Raw genomic sequence first — 12568 nt, forward strand, 5'->3', positions numbered from 1 at the left:
ACAAGGAAAGACTCCCAGGGTGGTTAAGAGATGCTAAGTTCAGAAAAACATGTTTAGTTGGATCCAAGTTCAATGTTCTATATGTACATGCATTCATATATATCTTTTAAGACATAAAAACAGGGATGTATATACTTAGGTATGAACAAAGGTGATATCTGGGAGGAAAGGGCAATGGAGGACAGGATAAGGTCGGCAAAGACTTGGGACTTTTCCTCTTTACATATCTGCACTGTTTGACCTCTGCGGTAGAAGAGTAACTATATGCAGCATATGTGAACTTTTTTCAGGGCTAGAGACTGAACTTACTGCCACCTTTCCACAAGGCCCTGACATTCCACACCATCCACCTCCCCAGGCCTCACCAAGAATCCCCTGACCTAAATGTCGTGGAAAGATTAAGCAAATTTTCTGTCAGCCACGCAATGGCATACCAATCACCCATTAAAATTACAACATAGAATAGTTATTGACTTGGGAGGGAGAAGGTGCAAAACTATACAGCCTATTTGTATAAGACGTGTGCATATGAGTATATGTATGCATATATTTGAGCATAAGTATGTACACAAATGCTCATACACACCTGCACAAGTGCATGCACACACCCACACACATTTTAAAAAGAATTTTAACAGTGATTATCTCTGAGTGGTGGGATTATAGATAACTGTTATTGTTGACTATGTTTCCAAAATGTTCTGCATTTTAAAAATCTTGTTTTGTTTTATTGCACTGCATTGAGAAAGATCAAGACTATAAAGCTCTGTAACTAGGCTGTGCCACCCTCGGTGCAACCCTGGGTCTCCATCTGGTCTTTCCTCTCTTCTAGGTTCTTCTTTCACACTCTGATGCTCACCTCAGTGGGAACACACATGGACTGTTAGGCTGGGGAGGGAGTCTCAGAAAGCTTCCCTGCCCTTCAGACTCTAGGATCCAATGTTAAAAATGCTGGTCTAGGGCTGGGTGTAGCTCAGTGGTAGAGTGCTTGCCTACCATGTGCAAGGCCCAGAGGTTGGTCCTCAGCAATGCTGGTCTGCCTTCATTCCTGCATAGATAAACCTTTGATGTGAGCTCTGGGCCAGAGGCCTGATAAGAAGGGAGGATCCTAAAGCACAGTCACCCTCACTTAACAGGACCACACAGGCACCTTCCCAGGTACCACCCTCAGGCCCTAACCCTCCAGCCCAGACAGCAACCCTCTGCCTTTGCTGGTTGGAAAACCTGACTCAAGCTCCCACTGGCTCAGATGCCACCTATTCTTTGCACCTTTTCTAACAGGGCTGACCCTGCCAGGGTAGCAACTACAGCTTCGGTTTATTCATCTGGATATTGGGGTTAATACCAGGACTCTGGCTAGTAAGGACCACCTAAATGGTGACAGTCACTGTGGGAGTGGATCTAGTAGCTCAGTTGTCATTGTAATGACTATAGTCACATCTGGAACACAGAGAGCAGTCAGGCCCTGGGCTCTTGCTCACAGACTAAAACTTTCAGAAAACATTCCCACTCAGGCCTGGGACAGGCCAAGCCTCCTTTCCATCTCCCTTCTTCCCTTTCTCCTTGTCTTCCACCTCCTGAGCTCTCTGGTCCTGTTCCTTTCTTCCTGTTCTTTGTTCAACTAGGAGCAAGGCATTTGGCATTTACCCTCACTTCGAGGAACACTGGTCTACGATTGTGGGCACTGTCAGATATGCCAGCTCTGTCTTGCAGTAGCCATATAGCAAGGATGAGTAAGATTATGACTTGGTCTTGATTTCCAAGTCCCTGTGGGTGACCCTGAAATCACAGGCAAGACCTGGTCCTGGAACATGCCACCCAACAACGAGGTACGGAGATGTCACAGGGTCGAAGCCATCCACAAGCAAAGAGCTCAGCAGAAATAATAAAAATCTTCATTTTCTCTTATTCATGCACCCTTATTCACCCCCCAAAAGGTGGGTGAAATCAAGAAACCACAGATCCTAGAATAAAAAACTGTATAGGTTTCATGTTACTGAGACTTCTCTGTGCCAAGAAGTAGGTTAGGGCCCCAGGAAACACACATGAGTACAGTAAAGACACTACTACAAGATGCTGTAGTCCGGGGAGAAGACAGATACCCTCACATACCTTTAATCACAGCACTAGGGAGACAGAGACAGGAGGATCTCTGTGAGTTCAAAGCCAGCCTGGTCCACATAGAGAGTTCAGGCTATCTGGGGCTACACAGTGAAACTGGAGAGAGAGAGAGAGAGAGAGAGAGAGAGAGAGAGAGAGAGAGGCTTCCGTGTATGGGTGTACGTGCACTTATGTGTGACGGTGTATAGAGACCAGAGTTCCATGTCAATTGTCTTCCTCAATCACTTTCCATGTTATCTTTTGAGATGAGTTCTTTCACAAAACCTGGGTCTCATTCATTATTAAGTGAAAAAGAAATTTCTGGTTGGTGGCATGGGCCAAGGCTGGGAAGGGAGTCAGAGAAGGCAGTGAGGTAGCAGTCAAGGTATTAGCAGAGTGTGAGCACAGGCCTGTGGCTGCGGGCTGGGGGTTGTACCAGGCTGGTAGGGTCTATGGTCAGTGACCGTCAACACCAGAAAGGGGGAAATCCAAGGAGATACCCTCATTTCCACCCTGGAGAACAGGGGAAGGGAAGGAGTAAGCAAAGGAGTAGGCTTGGGGTGTAGGATACCCCATGACACGCTGGAGAGAGAGCCCTGAATGGCACAGGGCAGCCCCTTCCTCACCTGATGGTGATCACATCATTCAGGTAGACCTGGTCTCTCGTGGGTGAGTTGGAGGTTCTCTGTGATCATTTCTGAGAGCTGTCACCAGGATGTTTAGAAACCAAAGGGGGAATGTTTGAAAATCCAGGTTCCTTCAGAAACACACGGATTTGTTTACCTCATGGCAGGAGTGGCCTGGCTGACCACTGAGAAGTCGGCTTCACTCAACAAGGACTATGAATACTGATGATGGCCAGTGGCAGAAATTCAAGAGGCCCCATGAGGGTCAGCGAGCCGACAGTGATGGGCCCTTCCTGGCCCAGTTCAGCAGGGGACATGTGCAGTGCAGCACTGCAGAGCCACAAGTCTGGCTGAGCCTCAGGGTACTGTAGGGCCCTGCGGGGTGCGGCTTGTTTGTGCCCAAGCAGCCAAAGGGGAGACAATGAGACTATTTCTTCCCCTCTGCAGTGCCACCATCTCGACACTGAGGGCATTGATGGGCTGGTTACCATGGGAACCCAAGGCTGCCGATCCCATCCCACAGACTGTAAGCTTCCCAACAGCTGATGGCTATTCTTGCCAGTTCCTTGCAGGGCCAGACAGGGGCCTTGTGCCTGCCACTGTGTCTTTAAAGTCCTCAGAGAAGAGGCACGGGGACAATGGGGAGACCCAGGATTCGATGGGGTGATGAGATCTGTGATGGAGAGGTATACATGACAGGATCCCAAACCCTGCTGGGGCCCATGGGGCTTTTGACTCAAGTGTGGAGCTGACCTGACCTAAAAGGAAAGGACAGTGTCACAAGAGGGTGTCCTCATGCACAAGCACACATCGGAAGGCCAGCAACTGAGTATGTTCGGAAAACAAGGGATGAAAATAAAAAGGCAGTTGGAAAAGATGTTCAGTGACTAACATCAACGGCTGGGGCCTGACCTTGATTGCCATGAAGGCTCACGGCCAGTGAAAGAAGTCGCTGCACAAGTGAACACATCCCTCACCACTGGCTGCCCTGGTAAGTCTTCTCAGTCACCAGAGATGGTGGTGGAATTGGAACTGATCTTAAAGAACATCCAAAAGACCAGCTTTGGACTTACCAGGAAGTCCCGAGTTTAGGGGCAGACACAGACGCTAGCAGGCCACAAACATTAGGGTGATGACAGTGATTAGGAATCCAGAAGACATGTCTGTCTTCTGGCCTGGAGTACTCAGGAGAGGTGCACTGACAGAACCAATGGTGGATCTGAGCAGGGAAGGGCTAACCAGGAGGATGAGGGCCCAGTCTAAGCAGAAAGGGCAGCTAAGAAAGCCTAAAGGGAAACAAGAAAGAGGGTTCAGCAACATGCCGCTGGGGCTGGGGTGGGAGGTGGGGGTGAGGGAGAAGGCTTTGCAGTAATGCAGGCAAGTGGATGTTGAGAGGGGACCTGGTCTGCACTGCACAGTAGCAGGAGAAGCAGGGACCCTCAAAGCCAGTCAGCAGGTGATGAGATGAGCTTGGTTAGAGGGCAAATGAGAAGTCTGAGAGCAAGTGGAGGCAGCAGTGGTTTGCAGGCTTCTGGCTCAAGCATCAGAGTAGAATGTAGTCCCTGTACCACAGGAGGATGAGGTTTACAGCTAAGAATGCTCAGTTGACAATACATGGAGTGACTGAATGTAGCACCCTAGAGCCACAGGGGTTGGATTTAGCTTTCCACTACCAATGTTGAGACATATACATTCCACTGCTAATGGGGAGGAACCCAGCTCTCCTAGACAAAACAGTGTACCATGCAACCTCATGTGTGCACACATAAGCACCACGTGGAAGGAAGGAGAAACAGTAGCTGCAGGTTCATTAGTCACTCATCTATTCATTTCAGAAGGGAGTCAAAAGGCTTCCATTGGTAGGATAACTTAGCTTTGACTGAGAAGCACGGACAAGGCCCATCTACCGAAGGTGGCAATGGTGGAAAGTGAACAGGAGTGTGGGTTGGGGCCCTGATATGTCAGTCATGGGTTTGTCAGACTCTAATTGTACCCAAGGCCTGATCCCCAGTAGGTGTTATTTCCCTACAGGGCTGGTACAGGGTTCTCTGAGCAAGGGCACCCACATAAGAAACATCAGGTAAAGTGAACACACACCAGGGCTTCTGGTCAGTCCCCAGGTCACAGCAGTCTCAAGAGCCAGGAGAGAGACAGGCACTATGGACAAGTACTCAGAGGAGGGGAAAGGCCTCTCCAAGTTCGGTTGGGCTGAGAAGGATCCAAAGAATGACTGTTTAAACAGCAAAGTCTGCAGAGGCTCAGAGACCCAAACTGGTTTAGGATGTTCCCAGGATAGCAGGGAATTGCTAGACACTAGAAATCAGTGTCTGACCAGCCTTGTGTAGCCCTACGGCCACCCAAATTGTAAGGCAAGCTGAGGTCTCAGCGTCTGCAAGCTGCCTTGCTCTGTCTACTGTGCAGTGATTCTGATGTGATTCCTGGCATCTGCCTAGAGATACTTGAACGCTTCCACTGGACTGGTCAGCTCTTCAGCTGCTCAGGCCCCATTCTGTGTCTGCCTTTGGACACTGCTTTCTGGGGCCTTCCTGGTTCCACACACTGCAGCCAGATGAACTCAGGCCACTGCTCTCTATCCTAGTCCTAATGATACAGGAGGGCAGTCCACTCAGTTAAAGCCCTGTCAACTTAGATCTTTGACCATCTGAGTAAAGATGCCAAATGAGACAGTACGACACAAGCCTCAAAATGCTAATCTTCTCTGGTCCCCAAGACCTCTCACAGGCCAGCTGCGGACATGTCTCAGGGTTTATAACACCAAGGTAGCCTCCAATCAAAAATCAGTACTCAAGAACTAGGTCACAGGTGACTGCTATTCTGGGCTTACCCTTGTCCCTACCAAGCCCCTGACACTCTGGCTGGAACAAATTCTGGCCCGCTACTTTAACACCTGGTTAAAGCTTCAACTGGTTTTTCGTTGTGAGAACAAGCTGACAAGCTGCCTGCAGCACAATTTTCCACTGCTGATAAATGGATTCCACAGGCCCACCTGAAATTCTGGGCCAGGGATGGCCCGCTCCAAAGCTATTTTCAGTAAGACTATTTAAGGCAAGTTCAAAATCATTTAAGGCTTTTAGATCTTTTAGGGCCCTGGCAGCCAGCCTGCCTTTTTTTGTTTAAACTCAGAACTAACAAATTAGCTCAATACCGCAGGCAAAGCAAAAATGCAAGGGGAAGGAGGGTTTCGGAGTGCCACCCTTCAGATAAACATCATTTCCAAGAGCTGCAGGTTCCAAGCACTGTGGTTCCCAGTGTGGGGAGGACCATGTTGCATCTTCTCCCATAAACAACTTGCCTTGTCTTAGAGTCATCAGTGTCAAAGGTAATGGTGTATATGGACTAGAATGAGGGCCCCTCTGTCAAGAGACAGACTAAAAGAGAAAGGAACATGGTGGAGAGGATGGGCAATGGCTGGGAGCCAGAGTGCTTGGCTCTGGGTGTCACACTGTCTAAACAGCCCTGTGATGTGTGGCCAGGTCTTCGGTTCTCTGAGTCACCATTTCCTTGACAAGTGGATGGGCCCAGCCTGGGAGGTCTTAAAGCAGGGGCTTCTTAACATAAACTCAAAGGCACCGTTGTGCACATGGATGCACTTCAGCTGGTCCAGGAAAATGGCACTGTGAGTGATATGCACTTTTCTTTTTTTTTTAACCCTTTAATATTTTATGTGTAGGTGTGTATGTGGATATGTATGTATATATGTATGCATGCATGTTGCAGGCACACATATACAGCATCATATGTAATGTGTTCTGATACACATTATAAGATGTCTAAATATAATTTGTATATAAGCCAGATATATACCTTTTAGCTCAGTGGTTCTTCAATACCCGCCCACCAGAGAGATTGGTTCCAGGATCCCCACAATGCCACGTGTTTGTATAGAACACTCCTTCCTCGTAGTTTAAATCATCTCCAGATGACCTATAATACCTAATCCCACGTAGGCACAGTGTAAGGAGTTATTCTTTATTGTTTGCAGGGTAACAACAAGAAACAATCTGAACATGTTCAGTTCATAAGTCATTTTTTCCTGAATAGTCTCAATTCAGTGTAGTTTAAGATGAACGATGAGAAAGTAGAGGCTGCAAAGAGCATTTATATGTGCTGAAAATTAGAAAGTTGCAAAAAAGTTGAATGTTCCCTCTTCTTCCCTCCTCAGAAGCTGTTACCAATTGGAATTGAAAGAGATCCTTGGGGCCTGAATGTCTAATTTTACTACATCTATACTCATCCACAAGTAATACAGTATTCTCTCTCTCTCTCTCTCTCTCTCTCTCTCTCTCTCTCTCTCTCCCTCTCTCTCTGTCTCTGTTTTGAGAACAGATCTCCCTGTAGTCCCAGCTGGCCTGCTGGCCTGGCACTCACTATGCAGACCAGGTTGGCCTCGATCTCATAGAGATGCAACTGCCTCTGCCTCCTGAGTGCTGGGACTAAAGGTGTACACCACCACATCTGGCTTGTATGCTCTCTTTTTAAAACCTTATATAAAAATAATTACATTGTTTTTAAAAAATATTTTATTTTTATTTTATGTGTATGAGTGTATTGTCTGCATGTATGTAAGTGCACCTGTGTCATGCAATGCCCATAAAGGTCAGAAGAGGGCGTCAGAGCCCCTGGGACTGATTACAGACAGTCATTAGCTGCCATGTGGGCACTGGGAATTGAGCCTGGGTTCTCTGCAAGAGCAGTCAGTGCTCTTAACTGCAGAGCCCTCTCTCCAGTCCCAAATATGATTACATTATATATTTGAAACTGGCATTTTTTTTGGGGGGGGGGAGACAGGGTCTCATTATGTAGCCCCCAGCTGGCCTGGAATTCACTATGTAGACCATCTCAGGCTGGCCTCAATCTTACAGAGATCCACCTGCTTCTGCCTCCTGAGTGCTGGGATTAACGTTTCAAGCCTGGTAAAACTGCCTTTTAAAAACTCAACATTGATTTAACTATTTAGATACATATCTTTATTTATTAATTTGTAACCCCTGTATAGTGTTCCATGATATGACTAGTTTGATTCACTTCTTCATTCTTCTACTGATGGACATTTCAGTTGCTTATCCCTTCATTTAAAAAATGTCTCAATGAACAGCGGTATCTTTTTTTTTTGTAATGTGTATGTGGCAGCATCAATGTAGCACACTTCCAACACTCAGAACCTTCTTATCTTGCTCTCCTTGTACACACATGCAAATTTCTCCAGTAGGATCCTTGATATGAAGGTTCTAGTGTCAACATCTCACCATGGAACCAAAATGCTCTCCAAAGTATACATGCCAGTTTCCACCAGCAGCAACAAAGGATCTCGGTGCTCCACATCCTTGCCAACTCTCTGACACTGTTTGGTGTTTGCCAATCTGATAGCTGTGAAATAGTATCTCATAGTTGCTTGGGGCAACTCGAGCGAGGCAAGTTCCATTCTCTGTATTAGCCATTTGGATTTCTCCTGTCATATACTTCATCGTTTCTCTAATTCAGCATTTATCTTTTTCTCATTAATTTGTACTTTAAAACGTAATCTGTGTACCGATTTTTCTGTTATATGTTGTAACTAGTTTTCTTAGTCCAGTGCTTTCTTATCTCTGTTAGAATATTTTTCTCTGTTCTGAATTTTTTGTTTTGATGTGTTAACCTCTTCCTTTTGCCTGTTTATTTTTATAAATTGTATTGTTTATTAAATTATAAACTTTTTAATCCAAAAGAAAAATGCAGACTAAGAGAAACCTCCAAGTACAAGGGCAAGGCAGCAAGGCCTACTGAAAGGGGCACCAGGAGTGCGCTACAGATTCTGAAAGCTGCTGCTTTACATGTCTAGTTCAAGATCTGTCTGTAAAAGTTGCTATTCGTGTATTTTTAAATCATGAATTCACATCTATTTTGTTTAAGAAATTCTTCCCTTTCACAATGTCATAAAGGTAAGACATTATTTTTTTCCTAAAAGTTTGATATGCACTAGGCCTTTAATCTCATCTGGACTTTAATACGGTGTAGTGTGGGCTGAGGATCTAATTATTTCTCCATGTGGACAGGCGGTTCTCCCAGAACCACTTATTAAATAAATGGCCTGTCTTTCCCCATCCAATTGTAGATCCTCTGCTGGCACACAGAGGTTCCCACGCATGCTTGGTTTTGAGTCCATTGCACTGATGGGTGGGACCATCCCTGGGCCAGCAGCAGACTGCTGGGAGCATACAATGCCCCTCCTTGCTCTTCTTTCTCAGACTTGTCTCGGGGGTTTTTGAGGCTCACTATTCCATATGAATTCTATAATACATTTGTGGATTCCACATATAATCCAATCCTATAAGGACTTATGGAATTTCACTGAGTTAATGGATTAATTTGGAGGCAAGTAACTTTCAGGGGTTGTAGGTATGGTTCAGTGGTAGAGCATTAACAATTCCTTAAAAAAATGCTATAATTTTCTTCATAAAATTCTACCCTCGAAAGAACTTATTCCTAAACATCGTAATGGTTTTATGCAGAAATGGACCATAATTTCTTTCATTTTCTCCTTCACTAATGTGCAGGTGGCTAGAGTTGTTCTGGAAGCCCACGCAACTCTCCTACCAGTTCTCAGAGCTGATCTCTAGGTTCCCTTGGGTTATCTGTGCAGTTATGTCAACTTCCAATAATAGTATTTGACTTCCTAATTTTTAGTTCTTTAAAAATTATTATGGGCTACAGAGATGGCTCAGCAGTTAAGAGCACTGGTTGCTCTTGCAGAGGATCAGGGTTCGGTTTCCAACATCCATATGGTGGCTAACAACCATCTGTAACTCCAGTTCCAGGGGAATCCGACGCACACTTCTGACCTCTGAGGGCACTACATGCCCGCTTCTGACCTCTGAGGGCATTCCATGTCATGGGTGTGCTTACATACATGCAGGCAAATTACTTCATAAAATAATAAAAATAACAGTAAAAATTATTATTACATTTATTTATTTTGTGTATGTTTGTGTATGTATGTCATGGCACACATGTAGAAGTCAAAGGATACCTTTTGGGAGTTGGTTCTCTCTCCTTTCATAAGGGTCCTTGGTCTAGAACTCAGGTCATCAGACTTGACAGCAAGCTCCTCTACCACCTAAGTCACCTCACCAGCCCATAATTTTTATTTTTTGTTAAAAACAAACCTGTTGCATTATCTGGAATGATGCCTAGAGCGGTGGAGAGTGGCCAGCTTGTCTTATGCATATTTTTAAGCCTGTATATGACTGGGAAAGACGTCCATAACTCGAGAAAGAGGACTAACCACTGGCCTATGTTGCTGTTGGGTCACGTTAAATAAGTCAAATCAGGTATCGTTGCATGAAAGAAATTAAAGCAATCAAGCAAGAACTCAGTGCGGGCAGATGGACAGACAGGAAAACCAAGGTCATAACTCAGGCAGGTACAGAACAGAACACTAATTGCCCATTAAGGGTTTGGAGTAAGAGGCACGCACCTAAAGGAGATCTCAGAGGAGAGAATGTAGCAAGAGACAAAGCAGGTGGTATGATGGCAGAGTGACACAGGCTCACCGTGTGAACACAGGCAGCTCCCTTCCTCTCCCCTACCCCCATTTACTCATCTATAAAGCAAAATTAATAACATCTATATCTTAGTTATGAGTCAAATTCTCCTGGTTGAAAAAGGCAGTAAGATTTTTAAAGAGTCCTTACTGAGTGGGTAGATGTTGGAAAGCTCCAGGCCTTTTCCACATTAGTTGTGTACTTAAAGGTGGGAAAAGAAAAGTCAGTTTGGGAATAAAGAGTAACAGGCTTTCCTTAAGTCATTACACCCAAGCCCTGGAGACAGCACCTAACCCCAACATTTCTCAGTTCAGAAACATCCCCAAGGTGTCCCTGCCAGAACCAAGTCTACCAAACTGAGTGAGCAGGCTGGATGGAGTCCCTAGGCTGCACTGTAGGAAGCTGGGGAGACCCTCAGATGCCAGAGAATACCCCAAGGTGATGAGGTACATGCCCAGAGAACCATCTCAGCCACAGGCAAAAACAGCAGAGCAGACCTTGTTCATAAGCAACTGAGTGAGGCACATTAGACTCAAAGGCCAGCATGACCAGGGGTGGGCACTGGTATGCCTGGGGACAGGGATGTCAAGCAGGAGGTAACTGTGTCAAGCAGGAGGTTAACTGTGGCACCGTGCCTCTCCACTCCTCTCTTGCAATGTCGGAGAGCTCGTAGCTCAACTTCAGCTCCACTCTGCACATTTAATTACAGGAGCCGAAATCCCAGGCACTTTGTAATTTACTGTGCAGTTTAAGAATCACTTTTTGCTGAAGACAAATTGCTGGGCCACCTGGGCAGAGCAGCAAAGAGTGGCAGGAGTTGGGGTCCCTATGCAAACAGGAGAGTTTTTTTCAGCCCAGACAATTAGCCCTGGAGATTTGATGGCTACAGAAAGAAATGGAGCCAGTGCTACCTAAGGCAAAATCTCAGCTCCTAGGATGTTTGAAGACACACAAAACATGTGATTGTGTTCTTTTAGATAGTCTGACTTGCCTCATGAAGTAGTCTTCACACAGCAAATGTCCCCTTCCGGGAGGCCTTCCACCCCACATCCCTACCATCAACATCAAGTGCAGAACAAATGTCATTTAGATCGGGACCACAGCACACTTACGCTGGCTTCTGTCACGGATAATGATTAAACTAAATTTAACACTGCCTGGCATCAAGGTTTGAGTTATGAGGCGGCGCTCCCTGTCTCCTCACTCGATTCTGAATGTGTAGTTTGCAGATCTGTTAACTGTGCTGAAAGGTCTCCTGGTGGGACCATACACTTGAGCCTGCTGAGGCCCTCCACGGGCCATAAACCATAATCAACCCATCCCATTGCCCCTCTGCAGGGCTGCAGCAGGAAAAAGGGCCCTGCACTGACAGTCCTTGGGAACTATGCTGACTTAGTGCCCAAAGCTTGCCTTCTCTGGCTAAATGACAGCCAGCCCAAACCACGAGGGTGGGAGGAGGTGGGAGGCTCTTCCAACCGGCTTCTAGCTTCCGAACACTAGGTCGTCCCAACAACAGTGTGCAGTACGCAGTCCCCACCCCCAGTTAAGAACAAGCCTAGGAAACGACTTGCCCAAGGTGGCGCTTCTAGTGTGCACACAGCTGCCCTTCCAGCTGTAGCCGGAGTCCAAACGCAAAGCACTCTTCCTCCGTGCCTAGGGAGGTTTTAAATGCAGAGTCCGGCCTCCAACCGCCCCGGCAGCCGCTGGGTCCGGTGCACTCCTGGGCTCCTCCCTGACCCAGACCTGACTCCTGGGCACAGGCGCCCGCACACCGCGCCTCCCCGCAGCCGTGGTCCCGTCTCCCGAGTCAAGCTCTCATCGTCCACCCAGCGACTGACCACTCTGGCACGCGCACCAGTCCAGCGCCCAGCGCCGCCCGTCGAAGGCAGAGTGGCCGGCGAAGCCAGCTGGGACTCGGAGGCCACTGAGACTGAGTAGACCCTGAGGACGGTGCGGGTGGGCAGAGCACGGCACCCCAGAGAGCACCCACTCCGCGCGTCCGGACAGGTGTCCGAGCCGGGTCCGGGCTTCCGATCACCCACGCAGGCCACCCAGTCCTCCCCGCCGAGTGTCCCACGCGCCTCAGTCCCGGCGGGCGCCCCCGCGGTCCCCAGCTGTGCAGGCCGCCCGCCGCCGGGAAAGTTTGGGGCGCGCGATGCCGGCCGCACTCACCTGGCCCAAGTTGAGGTAGCCGTGCGCCGCGGCCACGCGGTCCGCAGCGCCGGGGCCGCCCAGCACTTGCACTGCCCAGTGGTTGGTGTAGACGGGGCGCGGCGGCGGCGCGGAGCAGGCGGCGGGCAG

General features: G+C 47.6%; 1 protein-coding gene across 1 annotated transcript in view; it reads right to left on the bottom strand.

Annotated features, from left to right (window-relative positions):
• Pcsk6 (proprotein convertase subtilisin/kexin type 6) overlaps positions 1-12562 on the bottom strand; it is a 197901-nt gene extending 185339 nt beyond the window's left edge. The window contains exon 1 of the mRNA XM_029554306.1: positions 12440-12562. The gene's annotated coding sequence lies outside the window, so the exon portion shown is untranslated. The remainder of the gene's footprint in view (positions 1-12439) is intronic.
• Positions 12563-12568: the final 6 nt, after the last annotated feature.

The sequence above is a fragment of the Nannospalax galili genome, unplaced genomic scaffold (genome assembly GCF_000622305.1).
Source record: "Nannospalax galili isolate Female #2095 unplaced genomic scaffold, S.galili_v1.0 scaffold124, whole genome shotgun sequence".
Classification (NCBI taxonomy): domain Eukaryota; kingdom Metazoa; phylum Chordata; class Mammalia; order Rodentia; family Spalacidae; genus Nannospalax; species Nannospalax galili.